The 15030-nt window shown below is 35.5% G+C and overlaps 1 long non-coding RNA gene and 1 pseudogene across 5 annotated transcripts in view; one reads left to right on the forward strand and one right to left on the reverse strand.

The window, feature by feature from the left end:
* Window positions 1–15030, forward strand: part of LOC309791705 — a 215173-nt gene that overhangs the window by 142453 nt on the left and 57690 nt on the right. The window lies entirely within an intron of this gene.
* Window positions 1514–2486, reverse strand: LOC309792095 (AP-3 complex subunit sigma-1-like; annotated as a pseudogene). Its single transcript has one exon. The product of its transcript is annotated as an AP-3 complex subunit sigma-1-like (transcript).

The raw sequence follows: 15030 nt of genomic DNA on the forward strand, positions 1-15030 counted from the left end.
CACCATCCAAACACTCACACTTGGTCTGGTTTTCAATGCCCCCTTTAAAAAAAAACAAAGCAGCTAAGGATTACCAGACAAACAAACAAACAAACAGCATAGAAGAAACGTTCTCTTTAAAAAATCATCATAAGATGATGAATATTATAACCATGAGGCAAGGTTAGTATGCTATTAAAAAAGGGGGGGGACATTCATAATTTTTCTTAAAGAGCTTTTAGAATAAAAAAGATGCTAGCAGAAATTTTAAAAAACTCAATAGAAAGGCTGGAAAATAAAAATACAGAAAATTTTCAGATAATAGAGTAAAAAGACAGAAAATAGGAGAGAAAAGATAAGTAATTTAAGAAGTCCAATACCCAAATAAAAAATTTTCCAAAGAGAGAAAGTGGAAAATACAGTAGAAGATATCAACAAAGGATAATCCAAAATAATTTCCCAGAACCGAAGGATATGAATTTACAGATGCAGAGGGCCAGCTGGATGTACAATGCCTTAGCACACTGGAAAAGATAGACCCATGCTAATGTCTATTATCATGCATTTTCTGAACACTGGGAGCAGGAGAAAATTCCACTCATTTTCAAAGAGAAGGTACCTAGAAGAGTCAGGTATCAGAATGGCTTTGGACTTCTCAGCAGCAGCCCTGGAATCTAGAAAACACTGAAGCAATGACTTTAAAATACTGAGATTGCTAATCTAAGTAATTAGACAAACTAGTAGTTTGACATACTAGTAGTATGACAAACTACTAATCAACTGTGAGGGAAACTAAGGATATTTCAGACATCTAAACTCTCCAAAATTGATCTTCTATGAATCCTTCAGTAAACTGTTAGAGGCTGCATTTCACTAAATGAGAGCATAAACCAAGAAAGAAAAGATATAGGATATTAGGAAAGAAAAGATACAGGCTATAGAAAAGATATAGGATGTTGGAAAAAGTCAAACTAATCTAGGAAAGATTTCTTTAAGAAAGATGAAATTAGTAGAATACTTAATATGTCTGGGTGTATTTAGAGAGATATAAACAACTAAAAGTGATTGAAATTGAATTATATATTTGAGTATACATATATATTAACCAAAGTATTATGTATATAAAATCACTAATCAAAGAAAAAAAAAGACAATGAACTCTAATGAAAGGAAGGTAAAATTAATCCTATATATTATGTGGGTCAGCAGGAAATGTTGTTTACCTAGGTATAAGAATGCAAACCTTGAATGTTAATCTAACTTAACGTGACGTAACTATACTGGAGGAAGAGAGCACAGGGAGCAAATATATAGGTGGGGGAATAGAGATACAGGCAGTAGGGTGAATGGTTTTATTTATTTATTTTTTTCCAGTTACCTTGGAGTTTATTTAAACTAAGAGAAAAAGGTCATACTGTTTTCATGCAATACATATTTCATTCTTTAAATAACAATTGTGACAAATAACAGAAAGAATTAAGGAATGCTGTATTTGTGATCCATACAAAACACCAACATTTTGGGTTAGACATAATTTAAAGAAATGTCCCAAACACTTTTCGAAATACTGTAGTAGCCAATACATAGAGGCATGCCTTAGGTGGCCATAGGAATGCAGTTTAGAAAATAAAGAAAAAAATGACACTGTAACTACTCAATTTCTTCAAAATCACTGAGCAAGAAAAGCAACAATGAACTTCCATACCGCCTTTACATAACTTCTTTACAGTACCTTGACTTAAATCCAAGAGCGAAAGTTGACTCTCCTCCTCTATTTTTGGTAAACAACTGCATGGTAAACTTAGATAACTTTTCCCCCGGATTTTACCTGAGAGTGGCCTTTTAAATTTTTTATTTAAAAGAGGGCAGCTTTGTCACTTTTATGCTGATGTCACAAATGTTAATATTTCTTGGGATCTCAGGAAGATTCATATTCTTTACAGCTGATACAGCACCGGCTGGAGCTCTCGCTAAGCCAGCCTCAGATTTCTCCAGTTTATTTTGTGCATCAATTTGTTTAACAGTCTCATTCATGTTGGTCTCCAATACCATTCCACCCCATCACCATTTCTGCAAGAATATAGTGAACCTTGTCTACATGGAAAATTAGATCCAGTTCACAGACGTTTTCAAAACATTTGTCTAATGTTTCCACAAATACTTGAATTAGATCTAAAATGCCAAGTTCACTTTCTGAAGAATCCACACAGAAGACAAAATATAATGTTGCATAATGTCTATAAATCAGTTTGTTGTCAGATCCTGCAATTAATAATCCTTCTTCTAGGAAATTACAGCATTTTCATCTCTTAGATACCAAATGGAATGTCTCCCTGACGATTTGCTGTTGTGTATCTTCACTGTAGGGCTGGTAGAACTTGGAGAGCCACGGCTTCCCTTGGTTGTTAAAGATGAGGATCACCTTGATCATGGCTGAGCAGGGCCGACCGGGTGGGAGCTGGGGGCTGGGGTGGGGGCGGGCGCGCGAGCCTCGCCTCGGAATCTCGCTGGCGGGTGAAAGGTTTTAAACAAAAACATATGCTAAATATTCATCTGCACAGAGATGACACAAGATAAAATCTACACGATGTAGCGATAAAACCATGTTATTTAGAACTATTCAGGTAAATTTTAAATAGTGAAAAGAAATAAAATGATTGCTTCTGGGAATTAGAAAATAGAGGAGCAGTAAGGGAGAGGGAAGTGTTGCTTCAAAGAATCACTTAACTCTTTAAGTTAACTATGTGCATGCGTATCTTATATAAAAATTTTAAATATAAAGAAATTAAGAACAGAAAAAGAAACAGCTAGCTAGCTAGCTTAAGATTCTTCGTAGTTATAATTTTGATATTGTCTATGGCCATACCACCCTGAATGTGCCCAATCTTGTCTAATAATTTTGATGTTATCCTCTTCTCTGATGAAAAGCAAGAGGAAGGCAGTTGGCTTTTACAAAGAGGTTACCATTTTGAACAAATGATGTAAATGGTACTTTAAAGCAAGGTGAAGAATGAACGTATAGATGCATTGAAATTGTCTGCATGTACATTGTCTGACATGTACATCACAACATATTTAAAAATTAACCTGAGTTGGACTGAAAATCTAAAAATAAAAGCCGAAACTATAAAATCCGTAGAAGGAAGCATAAAGAATATCTTTGCAGTCATGCAGTAGGCAGAGATTTCTTGGTGTGTAAAAAAGCAATAACCATAAAAGAAAAAAAAACGATATACTGAACTTTATCAAAATTAGAAACCTGTTCATCAAAAGGCACCTTTAAGGAAAATAAAAAAGTCACATACTCGCCACTGAGGCCTAGTGAAATTATATTATATAGCTTATATATAATGGAAATATGATTTTAACCCAGATCTCTTGAATTTGAATCCTTGCAGAACAAAATATAAATATGATAAAGCTTGACACTGCAAAAATACAGAAATTGAGGCTTAAAAAATGGGCAGGAGAGGTGGAAGTGTGAATAGTAATGCTAGTGTCATTAACACAAAAAGTGAAAAGAGAGTTGGCAGTTGATGCAATAGACAATAGAAATTTCAGTAATAATAAGAACCTACTGTATAGCACAGGGAACTCTACTCAGTACTCTATAATGGCCTACATGGGAATAGACTGATTCACTTTGCTCTACACCTGAAACTAACACAACATTGTAAATCAACTATACTCCAATAAAAATTTTTTTTAAAAAAAGGTGGCACATACTTTTTCCCTACCTTGGGAATGATGGTTCTCTTTGCTTGTACTGTCCACAGAATAGGATGATAGCCTCATCTTCCTGCAATAATACCATAGAAATTATAGTTCTTTTAAGATACATTTCACAGAGGAGACCACAGTTAATTTGTACTTTATGACTTTTTTCACCAATTTGAAATAATTAGTGTTTAGCATGAATGTGATGTTTATGCCTTTTTTATTCAACTAGGAGCCAAGTACTTTGTCAACAGCTTTAAGGTGATGGATGTGATAATTAACTAGATGGGGGAAATCTTTTCATAATATATACATATATCAAATCATCACAATGTACACTTTAAATATATTACAAATCTGTCAATTATACCTCAAAGCTGAAAAAAAATAACAAATAAAAAAACCAAAAAAAAAAGTCAGTAAGTAACCATTAGAAATGAAAGTAATAATAGGATTATTAAAACTAGTAGGAAGAAAAGACAAATAGCAAGTAACATGGGTGGACTAAATTCTTACCTTTATAGCTGGGAATCAACAGATAATATGCAGTCGATAAATCAAAATATAGCCGTGAAACATAAACAATTTAACCTCTGAAAAACTGATTTAAGGATGGGGAAAAATGGAGGAAGGAATTTGCTTTACATGTTGTGTCCATTCTCTAATATATGATTTTTCCATAATGTGTATTTATTGCATTATTTTTAGATAGTTAGAAAGATAAATAGAAAGATAATCAAAAAGGAGTGAGGGAGAGAGGGAAACCAACATACCTAGAGGTTATCACTGCATAGTGAGATTTCAGATGCTTTCTTTCTTCACTACACCAGTCAGTATGGCTAACAATAATTTTATAACTATAGAAAGAAAATAAAGTTGTTTTCCCTTTGAAAAACAGAAAATCTCAAATTAAAAATAAAAATCAACCTTGTTGAGGTACTTTGTTGCCTACTGGAAAATAACATCTGGTAGTGTTGGAACTATCTGGTGGGAAAACACTTTTCAGAATGTCAAAGTGTTATTAACTTCTTGGTTTGCATCATGATATTACACTGAATACAAACCACTGTTGTTTCAGTTGATAAAGTCTGGAGAGTCCTTAGCCTCAAAGTGCCAGGTAGACTGAAGAATAGTTGCCTACTAGTCAAGCAGAAAGTTCTGACAATAATATTGATAGAATTATTGTCAAATGACATTGAGTTCTTTGCAATTACTGAGGGAGTAAAGAAATCGTAAAAATACTGCTATGGCAGTGTCTTTACAATTTGTACTGACATAAGCTCTTTTGGAATTCTTCTCTAAGATTAAGCCTACACCCATAATTATGTCATCCTGTATGCAGAAATGTCATTTTTGCTCGGTTCTTATAACTTGTTTACAGGCCTGGAAGAGCAATAGCTAATGGTTATGTCCAGAGCCATCTGTGACTTAGATACCAAAACCTACTGTAGTGCTCCCACTAGAGCTGTGATGCTGGTTCATTGATGTCCTAAATTAGGTGTGTAGAGAAAAAATTACATGCCATAGGAATGTGTTTTATAGCAAACAGTATTGTTCCAGAAACTAGTCATCAGCTTATCTTGGCCATTGTACATGTAGCACATCTGGGAATTATTCTTGGGAAAACATTGGGTACAAACTGTCTCTTACTAGTAGCTTGGACTTTATCTGACTACTGTAAAGACTGGAAAAAAATAAAACACATGTCAAGATCCAGTGTATTATTTACCAAAATTAATTCCATGATATATAATGTCAAAGCCTTGATCAAGAATCCTTATTGATTTTTTAAGATTATGTTAATAGGTTATGGTAGACTTTTTCAGAAATGCCAAACAAACTGTTTCCAATTTCCCTACTGCTTTATTCATAACTATGGGTCAGATATTTACAATAAATCTTCTGCTGTGTGTGTATGCAATTTTTTTAGTTAAATTTAGGATTATCTAGGATCTTGCTTAAATAAATACAGTGAACTAGTTAAAAGCAAGGATTTTGAAGTCAGACAGACCTGGGGTTTGAATCGTTTAAGCTGGATTTGCTACATGACCCTCATCAACATACTCAGTGTGAACCTCAATTTTCTCATGTATAAAAAGGAATGAAAGCACAACTCAGAGAGTTATTGTAAAATTAAATACGAAAATTTATATGTCATCTACTGCAGTTGTCTGCACATTGGACTCTCCTGGGGAGCTTTGAAAAGTCCTCCTGGTCCCTGTGTCCCATTCCAAGAGATTGTGATTTAATTGGTCATGGGTGTGGCATGAACTTTGAAATTGTTTAAAGGTCCCTAGGTGATGCTAATATACAGATAAGTTAGGAAACCACTGACCTAGAGCATAACAATATCTACATAAAGTTCATATGGCCTAAGTGTTTTATAAACATTATGTAACTTAATATTTATAATAATCCTAAGAGGCAGACACCATATTATCCCCAATTTCTAGATGGGGTTTAGAGATATTTGATAACATAAGGCCAGATAACTAGTATAAAGCAGAATCAATATTTAAACCCTGTTTGCCTAAATTCAAGGTCCAAGCACTCAGTTATAACACAACCTAGCCCTAAGCAATTTTCCTATTCATAAATTTCCCAATGCAAGTGAGGTATAGCATATTGACAATCTCAGTTTTGAAAAAAAAGAAGAAGAAGAAGAAGAAAAACAAAACAAAAATCTCTTCAGAGTTGTATTAGTAAGTACCCAATAAATCATAGAAGCAACTGTTTTATCACATCTCCCAATGGTCTCAAGCAAATGGTCAGGCTGAAAGGATGGTAAAGACCACTGAAAATTGTTGCAGGAAATTGGACAATAAGATTAGATGTGTTTCTCATCATTCCACGTTAGACAGTAGTTGTTAGTCCTGTTTAACTTTTTAATAAGAATTTGCATGAAAACTCACTCCAGCTTCCTTCTAAATGCATCAAGATTTCAAAATACAAAGATGTCTTCTGGAAGTTATACTCCACACTTAATTTTCACTTATCTATACAATAGTTAATACTTGTAAAGAACTGAACTAATGTAGCTTTCAGCCACAATAATTGAAACATGGTCTGTGTTCAACAAAGCTAAGATACAAGCGAAGTGATAAAGCATCAAACGTATTAACTGTGAGCATATCCCTCATGCATTAATTCTGAACTGGAGTTTTTGCTCCATCTTCTCAGACCAGAATTAGTGAAAAGCATCTTTAAACACAACTATTCTCTGCCATAACATTACTTGGTTGTCTGAGTAACCAACTGAAAAAGAGGAGCAAAGTTAGAAGACAAATACTATCTGACTTCAAAATTTATTATAAAACTACAGTGATTAAGACAGTGCAATATTGGCATAGGCAGACAAGTAGATCAATGGAAAAGAGTAAACAGCCCATTTGTGACCACTTAGAGGGGTGGGATAGGGAGCATGGCGGGGAGACGCAAGAGGGAGGGGATATGGGGATATGAGGATATATATACATGTAGCTGATTCACTTTGTTATACAGCAGAAACTAACACAACATTGTAAAGCAATTATACTCCAATAAAGATGTTAAAAAAAAGAAGAAAGAGCCCAGAAATAGACCCACACATGTATAGACAACTGATTTTTGACAAAGGTGTAAAGGCAATTCAATGGAGAAAAAAATAAACTTCTCAATAAATGATGCTGAAACATTTGGAAGTACGTATGCAAAAAACAGAGAACTTCTATCCATACCCCTTACAATACACAAAAACTAACTCAAAATGGATCTTAGATATAATGTAAAAATCTACAACTATAGAACTTCTTAAATAAACAGCATAGGAGAAAATCTTTGAGACCTTAGGTTTAGACAAATATTTCTTAAATACAACACCAAAAGCAGAATCCATAAGAAAAAAACCAATAAATTGGACTTCATCAAAACTTTAAATTTCTGTTCTTCAAAAGATACTGTTAGGAGAGTGAAAAGGTAATCCACAGACCAGGAGAAAATATTTACAAATCATATATAGAATATGGTGCTTATATCCAGAATATTAATGAACTCTTAAAATTCAACAATAAGAAAACAGCACAATTTTTTAGAAAGGGAGCAAAGTATTTATACACACTTCATCAAAGAGCTATATGAATAAAAAATGAGCAAATGAAAACATGCTCATTATCATTAGTCATTAGGTAAGTGCAAATTAAAACCACAAGAGGATACCACTACACACCTAACACAATGGCTAAAATTAAAACAACTGACCGTACCAAGTGTTGGTGAGTATGTGAAACAACTGAAATTCTCATTCACTGCTGGTAGAAACTGAAGTGGTTCAGCCACTCTGGAAAAAAGTTGGACAGCTTCTTAAAGAGTTAAACACAATCTACTATGTGATCCAACCATTCAACATCTACATATTCATCCAAGAGAAATGAAAACATAGGTCCATACAAAGATTTGCATACAAATATTTGTAGCAGTTTTACTTGTACTAGCCAAAATCTGGAAACAATACAAATGCCCTTCGACAGGTGAATGGATAAACAAATTGTGGTATATCCATACTTCAGGAATAAAAAATAATGAACTATTTTACATGCAGCAACATGAATGAATCTGGGAATAATTAAGCTGAGAAAGAAGCCAAACAGAATATATGCTGTATGATTCCATTTATATAAAATTCTCGAAAATGCAAACTAATATATAGTGACAGAAAGCAAATCAGTGGTTGCCTAGGCTGGGGTAGGAGAAGTAAGAAAGGTTATAAAAAAGGCACAAAAAAACGTTTGAGGGTGATAAGTATGTTTATTATCTTGCTTCTGGTGGTGGCTTCACAGGGCTTTGCATGTGTCAAAACTTACATATTTTTTAGTACACTTCAAATATGTGCAGTTTGCTTTAAGTCAGTTATATCTCAACAAAACTGTGGAAAATTTTCTAAAATGTTAAAGCTCTTCTCTTTTTGTTTAAAGACTTTGTTAGCTAAATAGAAAAGCACTGCATATGGTGGGGACATTTTTCTTTTATATTTATTTATTTTGATTATATGCTGCAGTGATTTCTAATATGGCTTGACTTTTCATTTTTCAGTGATAAAAGAATACCTCGTTAAAAGCCTGTTTTATTGCTTAAAGACAGCACAAATATTTTAATCAATTTTCTGGGAGAAAACAAAAACTCCTTTTCCCTCAAAAAGAAATTGGGAGTACCATGGATTAGACGGTTGCATTAACTTTTATAATGCTGATTGTTTTGAAATTCAATATTTGGCAAGTTTATTCAATAGTTTGCAGATTTATCTTATGTATTCTGACCCATTTGTTAAAACAGGCAATTATGAGAGAGCACTGCTGGTGAGTATACATTCTCAAGGCTAAAAATATATCTACACACTTAAGTACATTTAATATCTGAGCATCAGTTTGCTTCTGTTTGTCTTTTTCGCCTTTCTCCGAAGGTAAATGGCACAGCAGATTCTTTAAAGACAAAGTTGCATTTTAACAAGCTGGTTTTAGGATTTGTTCATATTCTGTGCTTGCAGTTATTTATTGCTTTATAAAGGTTATATAGTTAGGTAAATATGACTAAAGGTCGATAAAACAGAACAGTTTTACAGAACACCCCATTGGTTTAATGTGTTAAAACTTCAGGCATTTAAAATCATTTTAAATAATGAATATCTTAGAATTATTAGACCTGAAATGTTCATGACATATCAAGATAGATAGGAGTAGATGATTTTTAAATACCTACAGAGAAGATTCCATAACTTGCTTTTGTAATCTATTTTACTGTAATTTACCTTAAAGTAAGTATTAAAAGCAGAGTAAATTCTTGCTTATTTGGAATTTTGATGAATGAGATATTAATAATTAATATTCTTGTTAATAGGAATGCCATATACAGTATGCCGAGTTTCAAATATTTCAAAGAAAAAGTATTATGAAAGACACTAAAATGAGGCCTTAGAATACCTAAAGCAACCTTGAAATAGAAGAATAAAGTGTGAGGAATCACTCTTCCCATATTAGGGCCCATTGTATAACTACAGTGGTCAAAACAGTATGGTATTGATAGAGGAAAAGATGGATAGATCAAGGAAGGGAAGAGAACAGAGGACCCAGAAATAGACCCACACTCTATCAATGTCAATATCCTGGTTGTTAAATATAACTGTGGTTTTGCAAGATGTTACCACAGAGAGGAACTGGGAAAGTGTACAAGGAATTTCTCTGTGTTAATTCTTACACATACATGTGAATCTACAGTTATCTCAAAATAAAATTTTAATTTAAAAAATATGCTAAAATAGTAGCAAATGAAATAGAAGTTTTCTAGTTTGCTTTTTTTTTTTTTTTTTTTTTTTTTGCGGTATGCAGGCCTCTCACTGTTGTGGCCTCTCCCGTTGCGGAGCACAGGCTCCGGACGCGCAGGCTCAGCAGCCATGGCTCATGGGCCTAGCCGCTCCGCGGCATGTGGGATCTTCCCAGATCGGGGCACGAACCCGTGTCCTCTGCATCGGCAGGCGGACTCTCAACCACTGCGCCACCAGGGAAGCCCTTCTGGTTTGCTTTTAAATTAAATACAAGATTTCACTTTTCTTGGTGGCTTTCATTAAAAAGATGAGTTATCACACATAAGGACTATAAAAAAAACAACTCATTATTTGAAATTTCTAGTCAAGTGAATTTTCAATGAATAAGCATTGACTGTACACAAGAATTGCAGTAAAAAGACCTCAGATAGTTCTAGAAATTACCCAGTAACCTTTTCCAGGGGTGAAAAAGCTGAAACTTAGCAATTTGTCAACCTAGAAAGTTGCTGGTGCCTCCATGAATTACCTATGTCTTGGTCATCTGACCATTTCTCATGTAATGCAATAAGAAAAGGATGTTCTTCATTAGCACACCAGAAGACATATTTTTGCCTTTAAGTATCTATTTCACAATCTTGAAATGTATAAGATTGTCAAGAATATACAAAATTGGAACACAACATTAAAATATTTGATGAGATTATTTTTGCATAATATATTCAAAAGTAATCTAATCTGGGATGTTATACTGGATGTTATATTTGTGAAAGTTTGTTTTGTTTTGCTTTTTCCCTGAAGTGTGAGCTTTTCTATGTTTTAGAATAGACTAACATTAAACAGTGAGATGGTAAAATGCAGTTCATTTTGAATTAGATAACAAGTTTTCAAACATCATCTCATAAATGTTTAGCATTTTAGAAGCATATAGATTATTGGAAATGCTTCATAAAATGCTTTATCAAAACAAAGTTGGAAAAGTAAAAAGAAATCATCATTTATGAGATAATAGAAATATATATCAATCTCTGCCCCGGTTTCTTGCCCAGATCTCCTGAAACCCTTTTGATTTCTTAGTGATAAGAGCATTAGGATCATCTCTTGTTCTAATATTTGTCTTTGACCCCATCTCTGACATAGGGCTCCTAAAACCCTTGTGAATTCCTAAGTGATTAGAGTACTAGAGTATCTTTTGTTCTATTGAGGTGATTCTGGGTGGACTCTGGGATGGCTTCTGGATGGGGGCTGGTCACCAGAAAGACGAAGCCATGATTAGAAGCTTGGAATTTTCAGCCCCACACCCCCTCCTCCAGAGAGGGGAGAAGGGCTGAAAGTGAGGTTAATAATTGATCATGCCTACGTAAGGAAGCCTCCCTAAGACCTCGGTAGTATAGGGTTCGGAGTGCTTCCAGGTTGGCAAACAGGTTCACACTGGGAGAGTGACATACTCCAACTCCACAGGGACAGAAGTTCCCATGCTTGGGGACTCTCCCCGACCTAGCCCTAGGTATCTCTTCATCTGGCTGTTCATCTGTGTTCTTCATCACCTCCTTTAATAAATGGGTAAATGTAAGTAAGTGTTTCCCTGAGGTGTGTGAGCTGCTCTAACAAATTAATCGAACCTGAGGATGGGGGTACTGGGAAACTCCAATTTGTAGCCAAATCAGATAGAAGTTGTGAGTAAACTGGACTCCTATTATTTGGTATTGGCATTTGAAGTGGGATGGGAACAGTCTTATGGGACTGAGCCCTTAACCTGTGGGATCTGACACTATGTCCAGGTAGATAGTGTTAGAATAGAGTTAAATTATAGGACACCCAGCTGGTGTCACAGAGAATTGGTTGGTGTGGAGAAAAACCTCCGCACACTTGGTGACCAGGAGAAGTGAAGTGTTCTCTGTGAGTATTAAAAGAGATACACAGAGAAAAAGTGCACAGTAGAGAAGAACTGGGTTTTTCCCTACATTGGAAGGAAAGAACTGCATTTTCCCAATACATCATTGTTTTTTTCTGCCCCTTCATCCCACTGGAATCATCTGATTCAAGCTCTTGCCTTACATGACTTGTCTAAACAATTCAGGTAGACTACAGGTGTCCCCAACTTACAATGGTTGGACTTAACGATTTTTTGACTTTGCGGTGGTGTGAAAGTGATACACACTCAGTAGAAACCATACTTTGAATTTTGATCTTTTCCCAGGCTAGTGATATGCAATACAATGCACTCTCATGATGCTGGGCAGCAGCAGGGAGCCACAGCTCCCAGTCAGCTAGGCAATCACAAGGGTAAACCACAGATACACTTACAACCATTCTGTACCCATACAACCATTCTGTTTTTCACTTTTAGTACAGTATTGAACAAATTACATAAGCTATTCAGCACTTCATTATACGATAGGCTTTGTGATAGATGCTTTTGCCCAAATGCAGGCTAATGGAAGTGTTTTGAGCACGTTTAAGGTAGGCTAGGCTAAACTATGATGTTCAGTAGGTTATGTGTATTAAATGCATTTTCAATTTACAATATTTTCAACTTACAATGGGTTTATTGGAAAGTCAAGGAAGATCTGTAGTGATTTCTTTGCTCTGACCTGTTTCTCACCTCCCACCCATAGTCAATCTTCCATACTGTCCCCAGAGTGATCTTTCTAATGAGGAATCTGCTCACCTAATCTCTATTTGAAATTGAATCATTGCTTTTGATTGCCTAAAATATAAAGTCTAAATTTTTTTGGCCATAAAAAGCTATCAAAAATATAGGCCCAATACCTGCCACTCCTAAATACACATCCCACAGTCCAGATGGGCCACTTCATTTTCTCAGAACACACCACACTTTTTCTCAGATGGCTCCTTTATCCTAGAGTGCCCATCTTGGTCTTTGCCGGTTAATGATCTCCTTCCTCTCTGAAGCTGTCCTCAGTATCTTGAGACAGCTCATCACTCCTTCTTTTTGCTCTCACAGGATTTTACATGGGAGAATAGTTACTATTTATTGAGCGCTTACTAGGTACCAGGCACTGTGCCTAAGCATTTTACAGACGTGATCTCATTTAATATTCCCAGCAGCCCTATGAGGTAATGTGGCACTTTTCGCACTGTCTTCTCATTCATTGTTTTCACGTCTATATCCTCATTAGAAGAGATTGGTCTTATTCATCTTATCTGAACTACCTCCTCTTATAGTATCTGATCAAATCAGGTGCTCAATAAATGTTTGTTAAGTGAGTGAATGATGGAATGAATAAAGTGAAACAAATAAACAATAGGGTGCTTTAAAGACTAACTTGTTAGAACTGGCTTTACCATATTGTACATGGCCAGAGCACTGGGAATATGCTTCCTAATCCAAATATCTCCCTCTTTGCTCCTGGCATGATGCCTGAAATCCCCAGGATTCACAAGAATGCCCTGTCTTTATTTTTTATTCTTATTGCCATCAACCAAAATTAGACCATGTCTTTCCTTTTATTTGATCTACTCATCTATTTCACATCTTCTCCTCTTTAATTATTACTAGACACCATGGAAGAGATCAATTTCCCTAAAATACTAGTCTGATTATATATTTCCCCTGCTCAAAAATCTTACAGTTTTTTAAAAGGAATCCTTTCTCACTAGCCTGACTTTCAAGAATCTCCACAATTTAGTCTCAACTATTTCCTACTACATTTTAAATGCTCTGGTCCAATCAAGCTGCAATAGTTGCCATTCTCACTTCCATGTCTTTTTTCATTGTAATCCCTCTGCCTGTCTGGGCTGGCCTCTTTCCCTGTACTGTCTAGATGCTTTCCTAGAACACACCAGTCAGAAATGACCTCTTATTTTTCCTATATGCTTATTCGTCTGATAGAAGACTTATAAGAGACATTTGAATTTTAGATTCTTCTCTCATATTCAAAAGTTAGCTCTTTGAGGGATCAAGTAGACCTTTTCAGTTAACTGCCCACCTCATAGATAATTCCCTTTTCAATTCCCCATATGAGGGTGAATCCTCCACAGCTGTGCTTCTGCCACATTAGTCAGTTTCTCAGAACATGGGTGAATAGATTAGAAAGGGGACCTAACCATGCTGGGCCAGCTAGATTCTCCTCTCAGAGACTATGCACTTGTAACAAAAAAACCTCTTAGCCTGGATCTGTCTCCTAAATGGAGGAACTGGGAACTAGAGAATTGTGAAGCATTACCAGTGTACTCGTAAGGTGGTGTCCCTCCATGGGGACCATTTTGTTCTCATAAGAAAGGGGCAGCCCTCTAGGTAGATGCAGCTTCAGATGCAGGGCACAAATATATGTAGTGACCTTGGGCAGCCATAACATTTTTCTTCATAGCTGGGGAGGCAGAAAGATTTGGGTTTCAGAAAGAACAAAATGAACCAAAAATGAAAGAGAGAAAGAGAGAGAGAGAGAAAGACAGAGCCACTGCCTGGTTCCTGTCAGCTTTCCAGAGACTGGGTATATTCCCTATTGAGATACCATTGCATATGCCTGAGAAAATCCAGTATTCTTCGCCAAAACTCCTTTTTCACTCAAGGGCAAAATGAATTGTGCTTTAGTCATGTAATCCCACAAGGCTGAGAGTAGCTTTTCAGAGTAACTTGCAATGTCAGGCACCTGGTATATATATATGTTGAATGTGGGTTGGACTGCTTGTTCTTAATGTTGGCTGTACATCAGAAACACCTGAGATGCTTTTAAACCTACCAATGCACGCATCCCACTGCAGACCAGTTAAATTCAAACTGGCTTGGATGGGAGGGCTCGTGCATTTGGTATTTTTTTAAAGCTTCTCTGATGATTCTAAAATGTAGTCAGGAATTATAACTGGGTTACATGTTATGAAAACACAAACACTGAGGAAGAACTGCTAGAACATTAAGCCATTTTTATTTGTTAGCTCATCTATGTTGAATCATTTAACAGATTATACAGTTTGGGGAAAGTTTTCAACAGTATGGTAGGGTCAGGGTAGCATCAGAAGCAGTAAAGAAAAATGTATAAAAAGACAGAGAGGATTCACAGAAAGATAGACAAGATGAAAAG

The sequence above is a fragment of the Mesoplodon mirus genome (assembly GCF_964341445.2).
Source record: "Mesoplodon mirus genome assembly, chromosome: 16".
In the NCBI taxonomy this organism is placed as follows: Eukaryota; Metazoa; Chordata; class Mammalia; order Artiodactyla; family Ziphiidae; genus Mesoplodon; species Mesoplodon mirus.